The following is a 12,370-nucleotide window of genomic DNA, read 5'->3' on the forward strand; positions in this document are numbered from 1 at the left end:
GTTTATTGTAGTATTATGCACAGTAGCCAAGGTAGGGAATCAACGTGTCATCAATGAAAGAATAGATAAAGTAAATGTATCCACGATGGAATATGATATCATGATGAAAAAGAATAAAATTTTGTCATTCGTGGCCATGATGGATGAACCTGAAGGACACTGTGTTGAATGAAATGAGCCAGGTACAGTGAGTCAAATATTATGTGATCTCATTTATTTGTGGAATCTGAAAAAGCTGATCTCTTAGAAGTACAGAGTAACATAGTGGCCATCAGAGGCTGGGAGCACAGGGCATTGAGAAGACGGAGAAAGATTGGTACAAAATTACAGTTAGGAGAAATATATTCTAGTGTTCTATTGCAGTAGAGTGACTATAGTTAACAATACTGTATAGTTCAGCTAACCAACAGAAGATTTTGCATGTTCTCTCATCACAAAGAAATGATCAATGTTCAAGGTGATGGATATGCTAACTACTCTAATTTGACCATTATACGAGGTCTATATGTAGGCAAATGTCACACTGTTTCCACAGATACATAAAATTACTTCATGTCAATTAAAAAGAAAATTAGAAGTTATAAAAATAAACTAAAGAGATGCAATGTCAAAAAATACAAATATAAGTATGCATCCAAATCCAAATTGAGTTTTCCTGAATTGCAAGTATTTACAAAGTTGCTGAATATTTAGCCTTTTAAAAACCTGGAATAGATTTTCTTCTGTATTATTAAGGACCTAAAAAGAAGGGCGTACTGCATTTATATTTCATCCATTTTGGAATCACTATTTACCACCTAAGAGAGAAAAAATCCTAGTAACTAAAAACCTAGTACCATGAACCAAGAAAGCAGAATCCAAATGTTTTAAAATTGTTCTTAAATAATAGTAAAAGTAAAATCAATTTTTGAGTTCACAGAAACATTCTACTTTAGATACACAAATTACTAGTTGACAGAATTTTAAAGAATACATAATGCACTCTAACAAAAAAAATTTTGCAGATGGTAATTTCAGTCCATTACATATTTGTGGTGTCTTATTCAACTTGAGAAGTATTTGAGTGCCTGCTAGTGGTTACAGCATGGTACTGTACCATGAGGCCTCATCTATTCTTACATTGGAGAAATTGAGGGTCCTGTATTTAATATGACATTTGCAATAACCAACCCTCTTGTTTTCTGTCTTCAAAAAAATGAATCACTCAGGGGAAACAGAAAAAATAAATTTTTAGGATATATTAAATATATATATTATTTTAGAAAATACCACATCTGAATACTATTTTTGCTATCTTAGAAAACAAAGTTTTCTTTCAGCCAAAAACAATGACAGGTAAACCGGTGTGTTAGAACTTGATAGAAGGACAATGAATTTGAGTCCAAATACTATTGTCCTCTTCCTAGCACTGGCAGATACTACATCTTGGTCTACATATCTGAATTGAGGCTCTTCTGGCTTTATAATTCTAAGACAATAAGATAATTTGCTTAGTAATGGTCAAAGTTCCAAAGATAGTAATACGGGTGATTGTTTTCATTTTACAATATTGTAGGCTGAAGTGATGGTTATCAAAAGTTAAAAATGGTCACCCCTGGTTGCTGGATTAGACTGTTCAGGAATTTTTATTTTCTTTAAAACTTTTGAGTTGTTCTCTGAATTTTCATAGTAAGCACATACTACTCTTAAATTCATAAAAATCCCATGTCATATTTGAAAAAGAAAGAAAGTGAACCATAGTTCTTTCAATAGTATAAGTTATATTGCATCCATGAAAATTTTCCTCCCTGTTCAATCCCAGTAATAAAGTACATAAACTATTAATCATCATTTGGCCTACCATGGAGGGATATTGCATATTTAATGTGGTGGATTGATGTTTCTTTTAATAAGGACAAATTAAAATTGGAACATTTTAGTCATTTGGAAGCAGCCTAATATAATGGAAAGAGAATGGTGGATTTTTCCATCTCTATACACCTACCTAAGAATCCCAGCCCTTAAACTTCCCAGCTGTAGCTTTGGGCAAGGAGCCAACATTTCTGAAGATGAGGTAGAGCTACCGCATGGCTTCCTGGCTGTTTCTTGGCGCTACACTCTCTTCTGTATTCTGCTCTGGGATGCTGAGTCTAGGACTCTGGAAACTACACATCTTGGACTCCCTTGGCAGCTGAAATGAGCTCTGATAAAGTTGAGTCAATGGGAATCATTAGCAGGTGATGGGCAGGTTTCAGATTCTCTTAGCACCTACTGTTGCAGCTCCAGCTTCAGTTTCTCTCAGAACTCCCAGCATCCATGGCGCTAAGCTTTTTCAGAACATCTGCCTGCTGTTCTGCACAAGTGGTCCAAGCACTAGGCAGTGTGGGCCCCAGAGGTCCCAGCATCAGCCACACTGCACATCTCCTGATCTTTGTGTTGTCCCCCAAAGATCCATGCAGCTTGGGGCTAGGTGCTCACCCTAGAGGGTCAAGTAACAGCTCTGGAAATGGAAGAAGTGTCTTTCCTTTGGTCAGCTGGATTTCAATAATTTAACTCTGCCCTTCTTTTTCCCTAGCCTGGATGTTTACTAGTCTACTCATTATAGCTAAGGAATTTCCTCCCTCATCTATCCTCACAGTGGTTTTTGTATCAAATTTGTGCCTCATAAAACCATATATTTTTGGCTTTTGGGGCTGCTTGTGAGTGGTCCAAACGGTGCATGTTAAAACCTAGCATGTCGGGCGGCACCTGTGGCTCGGTGAGTAGGGTGCCAGCTGCATATACCGAGGGTGGGAGGTTTGAACCTGGCCCTGGCCAAACTGCAACAACAAAAACAATAGCCGGGTGTTGTGGCAGGTGCCTATAGGCCCAGCTACTTGGGAGGCCGTGGCAAGAGAATCTCCTAAGCTGCACAGCTGGAGTTGCTGTGAGCTATGATGCCACAGCACTCTACTGAGGGTGACAAAGTGAGACTCTTTCTCTAAATAAAAAAAAAAAAATAAAAATAAATAAAATCTAGCATGTGTTTCAAAAAAATGTTAATTACAGATCAGTCAATAAATCTTAATAAATCTGCATGTCTGCAAGAATGCTCCCAAATCTATAATTTCCTCAATGGTTTGTGAGGACAATTTTAACCCCCAAATATATGATTTGTTGAGGCACAAATCTGATACAAAACCACTGTGAGAATAAATGAGGGATGTTATTCCTTATATAAGTAGACAGGTAGACATCCAGGTTGGGAGGGGTTTCTTTTTGCCTTCTATTAATATATCCCAGTGTAGAAGTTGAAGAAGCCAGAGACCCAGAAACACCAAGGACACAGATCAGAACAAGCCCCAACATATCCTGCTTTCTCTAGCCAAAGGCCCAGGAAAGAAGTCTAGTAAAGAAAAACTTTTGGGAAAAATATCACTCTATTGAACCAAATATTCTAGAAAGAAACCATAGGCCCACCTTTATCTATGTCAGGAAAGGCCGAGTGGGAAGGCTAAACTACAGAGCTGTAAGGAGGCCTTCTGACCTACCCCCACTTTCATCAGGGTGCTGTCAGGGAGAGCTGAGTAGGGGCGGCAAAATGTTCACACTCATGGGGCATTTCCAAGGCTCTCTTCCCACCTCATCTTACCCTTTCTACCTTTCTCTGGTAGGTAGAGAGACAGAGACCACCAGACCAGGGAGCCTAAATTCTATCTCCATTTAGCAGCAATACAAAGAAAAAAAGAGACAAGTCACAAATTACCAGTACCATGAATGAAACAGAGGATGCCACTACAGGTTCTGTAGATCCCAAAAGAGTAATAAGAAAATAATACATAGGACTCTACACACATAAACTTGATAGCTTAGATAAAATAAACAATTACTTGAAAAATAGAAATTACTACAATTTACCCAGTATGAAATAGGTAACTAAATAGCCCTATAGTTATGAAAAAAATTCAATTTGAATTCATAAGTTAAAATTTTCCAGATAATGGACCATTCTTCCTGGCTAAATTTGTTTTTCAAAGCTAGCTTTATAAACATTTTTAAAATGTTGCTGTTGCTAGTGTTTATAAATAAAGTTGCCAAGATAGACTTTTAGGGGGAAAATTATTGTTTTTTTTTTCAGAAGTTACTGAAACAGTTTTGCCACACCCCCAAAAATCTCAATATGCTGCTACCACTCTGCTATTAAAATATTTGTGCGCATGCATTCAAAAAAATTTGGTGCATGCACTTTATGGAATAAATCCCATTTCTGTTTTTAGATAAGTAATAACAAATATTTTTTTAGTGTTCTCCTAGAGTTAAAAGAATTACTGTAAATGGTTGAAATTAATCAATATAAGGGATCATTGGCTCTTTTTTTGTTGATTTATTTGAGTTCTCTGTAGCTCCTAGTTATCAAGCTTTTGTCCAATTCATAATATGCAAATATCTTTTCCCATTCTGATGATTATCTATTTGGTTTGGTTGTTGTCTCCTTAGCTGTACAGAAGCTATTCAGTTTAAGTCCCATTTGTTATTTTTGTTGTTGTTGCAATTGCCCTTGAAGTCTTCTTCATAAAGTCTTTCCCCAGGCCAATGACTTTAAGCATTTTCCTCACACTTTCTTAGAGGATTTTTATTGTTTCATGCCTTAGATTTAGATCTTTATCCATCTTGAATCAATTTCTGTGAGTAAAGAAAAGTGTGGGTCTAGTTTCAGTCTTTTATACGTGGTTATCCAGTTCTCACTGGGCAAGAGAGATGCATAGAACCTTCTCTAAAGAAGATAGATGCATGGCTATCAAACATATTAAAATATGCTTAGTGTCCCTAATGATCAGAGAAATGCAAATCAAATCCACCCTGAGATATCACCTAACCTCAGTGATAATGGCCCACATCATGAAATCTCAAAGCTGCAGATGCTGGCATGGATGTGGAGAGAAGGGAACACTTTTACGTTGCTGGTGGAACTGTAAACTAATACAACCTTTTTGGAAGGAAGTATGAAGAATTCTCAAAGAACTCAAATTAGACCTTCCATTTGATCCTGCAATTCCATTACTGGGTATCTACCCAGAAGAAAAAAATCATTTTATCATAAGGACATTTGCACTAGACTATTTATCACAGCTCAATTTACAATTGCCAAATTGCAGAAACAACCTAAATGCCCACCAATCTAGGAATGGGTTAACAAGCTGTGGTATATGTATACCATGGAATACTATTCAGCCATTAAATCATTTGTATTAAATTGGATGGAGGTGGAATGCATACTTCTTAGTAAAGCATCACAAGAATGGAGAGGCAAGAATCCAATGTACTCAATTCTGATATGAGGACAACTGATTACCTAGTACATGGTGGTGGGGGGAAGGAGAGAGGGGGTGGAGAGATCATGGTATGTGACACACCTCTTGGATGGTGGGATACAATTATAAGAAGGAATTTACCTAACAAATCACATCAGTATAACCTGGTTCTTTGTATCTTCAATGAATTCCCAACAATTAAAAAAAAGAAAATAACCAATATACAGTTTGACTATATGTGCTCAGTAATTTAAAATAATCTTTGCATTTGACAGAGAAGCAAAATCCCTTCAATGTGCTTTTGTCAGCTAAGATATAACCAGCAATAAAAACCATAGAATTATTTATTAAATATTGTACTGAAATATAAGAAAAATAGGACAAGGTTTGCAATATAGAGTCTTGATGCTGAATTCTTATAGACTCCTACACCAGATACAGAGCAGAAAAGTCAGCATTTGCATATGATCTTCATCACTGTGAAGTGATGGCCCAAACTTGACTGATTGCATTCACATTTCATGCATAGCCAGGTACTTCCTGTTGCCATAGGTCCCTGTTGTCTTTTCTCAGTCTTCTCTGAGATCTGAGTCTTCTCTTAGATATGAATTAATAGTTTCTGAAAATTCTAGTATTTGGGGGTAGTTTGTTAGTACTTTCTTCCTTGCTAGAGGTATTATTTGAGACCTCACATATGGGAAAGGAGGATAGTTGAAAGGTTTTAAGAGGAATAGAAGACAAACTTTCTGTGGTCCATACTGTCTTTCATGGAGTTTGCCCTGGCTATTGGAAAACTCAGGCTGTAAACATCTCTTAGTTTTAAGGTCCTACAAGGCAATTTAATATAAGTTAATGTTCTTAGCAAACTGCTAAGTTACTCTTAACAAGCCTAATGTAGTTGGGGAAGATGGGTGCAAGTAAAATAGTCTTTGGATCATATCCAAAGCCTTATTAACACTGTTCGAGAAGTAGTAGGTCCTTTGCCTCCTCTATTTGCTAAAATAGCTATGTCTAAGTTAAGAAAATGTTGAGGTAGGATTATAGCATTTTTCTTATATTTCATTTTAGATTATAAGCTTGATGGTAGGGATACTATCTTGATAACTGTGTTTCTATATAGCAACCACTGCATTAAAATCTTGTTGCTTAACAAATTTTTATAACTATTTATAAAAAAAAAAAATTTCCAGAAAAATATCTTTAAGCCCAGATAGTTTCATTGTATAATTCCAAAAATTGTTTAAAGAAAACACAACACCAAATCTATTCAATCTCTTCCAGAAGAAGGAAGAGGAGATAATGCATTCCAGTTTATTTTATGAAGCTAGTATTACCCTGACACCAAAATTAGACAAAAATAGTCGAAAAGAGAGAATAGCACAGTCCAGTGGAGGAAAGGTAACCATTTAACAAATGGTACTGAAGCAATTAAATATCCATGAGTATTGACCCAAGTCTCACATTTCATACAAAAAACCCCAAACTAACTAAACAAACAAACACTGAGGCAGAAAGATTACAGACTTAATCAAAATGTAAAACTTTTAGAAAAACACACACACAAAAAAACCATCTTCAAGATCTAGGGCGAGGCAAAGAGTGTCTATATTTTACACCAACAGCACAGTCTTTAAAAAACAAAACAAAACAACAAAACCCTGATAACCGATACTTCATCGAATTCAAAACTTTGCAAAAGACTTTGTTAAGATGATGCAGAAACAAGCTTTAGGCTGAAAGAAAGTTATTTACAGCATATACAACAAAAGACTGGTATCTAGAATGTATAAAGAATTCTCAAAATTCAATAGTAAAAAAAATCCAATTAAGAATTGGGCAAAAGGATATACAGATGACAAATAAGTGCATGAAAAGACGTTCAAATAATTAGCTATTAAGGAGATTAAAATCACAGTAAAATGTCATTATACACCTATTAGAATGGCTAAAATAAAAAATAATGACAGCACCAAATGCTGGAAAGGATGGAAAGGAACAGAATGATCCACTGCTGGTGGGAATGTAAAATGGTACAGTCACAGTGGAAAATCATTTTGCAGTTTCTAAAACACTCAAAATGCAATTTCCGTATGACCCGGTAATTTTTTTTAAATTTCAGAATATTACAGGGACACACACATTTTTGTTACATAATTTGCTTTAATTTTAAATCAAGTTATAAATGTGCCCTTTACCCAGAAAGTATGCATTGTATCTGTCAGGTGTGAATTTACCCATCTCCTCTTCCCCCTCCAACGTACTTGAATTCCACTGAGTTTTGCTTCCATATGTACACATGAGTGTTGTCCAACTATTTCTATTTTAGTATTGAGTACATGTGGCATTTTTTTTCCATTCTTGTGATACATCACTTAGGAGAATTGTCTTCAATTCCATCCAGGTTGTTACAAAAGATACTGAATCCCCTCCCTTTTTTTTATGGCTGGGTAGCATTTCATGGCATATGTATACAACATTTTGTTAATCCACTTATGTGTTGATGGCACTTGAGTTTTCACATCTTTGTGATTGTGAATTGTGCTGTTATAAACATTCAAGGGCAGACAACAAAAGGATTATAGAAAAATGCACTTTTGATATTTTGATAATGTCTTTTGAATAAAATGTCTTTTTTTTCATTTAGGTAAATACCTAGTAGTGAGATGGCTGGATCAAATGGTACATCTACATTTAGTTCTTTGAGGTATCCATGCTACTTTCCATAGAGGTTGTACTAGAGTTTGCAGACCCACCAAAAGTATTTAAGAGTTCCTTTCTCTCATGTCTATACCAGTATATGCTGCTTTGGGATTTTTGATATGAGCCATTCTCACTGGACTTAGGTAATACATCTATGTGGTTTTGATTTGCATTTCCCTGATGATTAGTAATGTTGAGCATTTTCTTCATATGTTTGTTGGCCATTAGTATATCTTCATTTGAAAGAAAAGTTTCTGTTTCTGTCTTTTACTCACTTTTTAATGGAGTTGATTAATCCTTTCCTGCTGATTTGCTTGAATGCTTTGTAAATTCTGGTTATCAGCCTTTATTGGACATATAGCATGCAAATATTTCCTGCCATTCTTTAGGTTATTACTATTGCTAGTGTCCTTGGTTGTGGACAAACTTTTTAATTTAATCTAGTCCCATTTGTTTATTTTTGTTCTGCTGTGATTCCTTTTGGTATCTTCTTCTTCTTTGTTTGCCTAGGCCAATATCTATAAGAATTTTTCCAATATTTTCTTCTAGAATTATTATAGTTTCATGTTTTTAGCTTAAATGTGTTATACATCATAAATTAATTTTTATGAGGGGTGCATGTCCTGTTTTAGTCCTTTACATGTGGCTATCCAGTTTTTCCAGCACCACTTATTGAACAAAATTCTTTTCCCTAGTGAATGTTTTTGTATGCTTTGTCAAAAATCAGATACCTCCCTAGGCTCAATCAGGAAGAAATAGAACTCCTGAGTAGACCAATATCAAACACTGAAATTGAAGCAACAAGAAAAAAAAATTCCAATGAAAGGAAATCCTAGGCCAGATGTTTTTACACCAAATTTTACAATACCTACAAAGAAAAACTTGTATCTTTACTGCAAAAATTATTTCATAACATTAAAAAAGAAGGAACCCTCCTCAACTCATTCTATGAAGCAAATATTGCCTTGATTTCAAAACTAGGGAAGAACACAACCAAAAAAGGAAAGTACAAACCAATATCTCTCCTGAATATAGATGCAAAAATTCTCAGTAAAATTTTAGCAAACCAAATTCAGCTGTGTATCAAAATTAAACATGACCAAGTGGGTTTTATCCCAGAGGTTCAAGGTTGGTTCAACATAGGCAAATCTATAAATAAATCTATAAATCTAGAAATAGAAGCAAAAACAAGACCATATCATCCTTTCAATAGATGCAGAAAAAGCATTTGACAAAATATAGAACCCTTTTTGACAAGATCACTTAAGAAAATAGGCATAGATGGGACATACCTCAAAATGATAAAAACCATCTATGACAAACACACAGCTAGTAGCATAGTGAATGAGGAATTATTGGAAGCATTCCTCTTTAGAACTGAAATCACTCATATTCAACATAGTGCTGGAAGTCCTAACCAGAGCAATCAGACAAGAGAAGAGGATAAAGGGTATCCAAATGGGGGAAGAAGAGTCCAAAGTATCACTCTGTGAAGATGATAACATTTTATATCTAGAAAACGCCAAAGATTTGACAAGGAGACTCCTTGAATTGATAAAAAAATTCAGCAAAATCTTAGGTTACAAAAATCAATATAACTGAATCAGTAGCTTTCATATGTGACCCAGTAATTTCATTGCATTTGTTTCAGAGAAATAAATCCTCTGTTCACACAAAAACCTGTACACGAACATTTATAGTGGCTATATTCATAATAGCCCCAGATGTCTGTCAGGATGGTTATAAAAAATTATGGTGTATCTATACTATTCAGTTATATGCAGTAGCCTGAATCAATCTCCAGGTGGTTACGCTGAATGGAAAAGTTGATTTCAAAGGTTACAATCTGTATAATTCAATTTATATAACATTCTCAAAATGACAAAATTATAGTCATGAGAACAGATTTGTGGTTGTTAGGAGTTAAGAGAAAGGATGGGGTGAAAGAAAAGTAAGTCTGGCTATTAAAAGGCAAAATGAGGGGTCTTTGTCATGATGAAAAAGTCCTATATCTTGGCCGTATCAATGTTAATATCATGGCTGTGATATTGTTCTATAGTTTTATAAGAAGTTATCATTGGGGAAAACTGGGTGGAGACTTTACCAGGTGTCTTGGTATTATTTCTAACAACCTCATGCCAGTCTATAGTTATTTCAAAATAAAAACTTTAATTAAAAAATTAAAAACAAAAATATTCTATGCCTCTACCTGAAGGGACTGGGAAAATTACATGGAGACCAAGTAAGTAAGAAAGCAAGAGCCCATTCAATCCTGGCTAACAAAGTAGAAACAAAGAAGAAATTAAGAAGCAAGACAAGATTTCCTTTCTATGCCTTGGTAGAATGGTCAGTTAAGCCTGATGTGGGAGGTTAGGTAGATGGTTGGGTCATAGCCATTTGCTATTTGCCGCATACTCATTGTATTAGGATTATCCAGAGAAATAAAACCAATAGGATGTATACACATGCAAAGAGATTTTAAGGAATTTGCTCACACAGTCATAGGGACTGGCAAGTTCAGATGATAGGGCAGGTCACTAGGCTGGAGACCCAGGCAAAAGTTGATATTGTAGGTCTAATCTAAAGGCAGTCCCAAGGCAGAATGCTATCTTCCTCAGGGGACCTCAGTATTTTTCCCTTGGCTTTCTTTTTTTTTTTTTTTTTGAGACAGAGCCTCAAGCTGTCCCCCTGGGTAGAGTGCCTTGGTATTACAGCTCACAGCAACCTCCAACTCCTGGGCTCAAGCGAGTCTCCTGCTTCCGCCTCCCAAGTAGCTGGGACCACAGGCGCCTGCCACAATGCCTGGCTATTTTTTGGTTACAGCCGTCATTGTTGTTTGGTGGGTCCGGGCTGGGGATTCGAACCCGCCACCTTAGGTGTACGTGGCTGGCGCCTTAGCCAGTTGAGCTATAGGTGCCGAGCCACCTTGGCTTTCAACTAATTGGATAAGGCTCACCTACCTTTTAGAGGGTAATCTGCTTTACTTAAAGAGTACTTATTTAAATGTTAGTCTCATCTTAAAAAATACCTACACAGAGACATCAAAACTGATGTTTGACCAAATATCTGGGCACAATGGCCTAGTCAAATTGACTCATGAAATAAGCCATCATACTCATCCTTGTGTTAAAAGTATAGAACAGCCTGGGCCATAGGCATCAGGAAATCCTGCTTCACTTCATGCCAAGAAATGTTTTCTTTAATAGTCTCAATATTCTTCCTTATTTATTAATTCAACAAATATTTATAAATATACTATAGAAGTCCTATGTTTGGGGGTTGTAAAACGGAAATACTATCTCTCTGTAGGATGCACTTTTTTTTTTTTGAGACAGAGTCTTACTTTGTCACCCTTGGTAGAGTGCTGTGGGGTCACAACTCACAGCAACTTCAAACTCTTGGGGTTAAGCGACCCTCTTGCCTCAGGCACCCAGCACAATGCCTGGCTGTTTTTGGTTGTTATTGTTGTTGTTGTAGTTATCATTGTTGTTTGGCAGGCCTGGGCTGGATTTGAACCCACCAGCTCTGGTGTATGTGGCTGGTACCCTAGCCACTGAGCTACAAACACCAAGCCAGGATGCACTCTTATGTTGTACTCTGTACCAAGTGTAGCATTTCACATTCACAATCCCATTGGTCTCTCCTCTGCTGCTTCTCTGTTAAGTTATGTTCCTTCTCTTCTTCCCTTTTGACCCTATCCTCATATAGGTAAATGATAAGCAATATTGTATCTTTTGCTATGATCACCAGTGTTGGGAGCTGACCCTATCTGAAGAAACTTGGAATTACTTCATGGTCTCCCAATGTTTCCCCCTGACTTTATTAAAAGGTGTGATGACCTCACATAAATTCATTTAACTATAGGCAGACTTTCTGAGGATTTGGAGTCCTGGTAAAAAATAGGCCCAAAGTTGACCCAGAAACCTAGAGAGAGTGTTTTAACTAAGCTCTATGTGGCCTTTGGTTACCTGCCTTTCCTGTTCTGAGGAGTCAAAGAGGAGAAAAGGGAAGTCTAGTGTGTGGTCACCTCCTTTCTTCCTAGGAAAGGTCCTGCCCTTTGTAGACACAAGGAACCAGATTTCACCTCATTCTTGCCATCATCCATAATAAGCACTTGAGTCTCTATTTGTGGAAGACACTGTGTTGATGAATTTTAATAGACAGAGTGAAAATTATCAATATATTCTATTTATAGATAAAAGCAAAAATTGTGACATAGCCCATAGTTTTTATTTTGTAAAGTTTTAAAAGTTTTGCTAAACTTTGCTCATATTTGTTTGGGTTATTTAAAACATCTATCTGATTTGTCTTTTTATGTATTTCTATTTTTTTTTTATTGAATGGTAACTATGTACATTAATGCACTTCTGGGGTACAGTGTGGGGTTTTCACACAAAATC

This window comes from Otolemur garnettii, unplaced genomic scaffold, assembly GCF_000181295.1.
Source record: "Otolemur garnettii isolate 467f Iridium unplaced genomic scaffold, OtoGar3 scaffold00005, whole genome shotgun sequence".
NCBI classification, from domain to species: domain Eukaryota; kingdom Metazoa; phylum Chordata; class Mammalia; order Primates; family Galagidae; genus Otolemur; species Otolemur garnettii.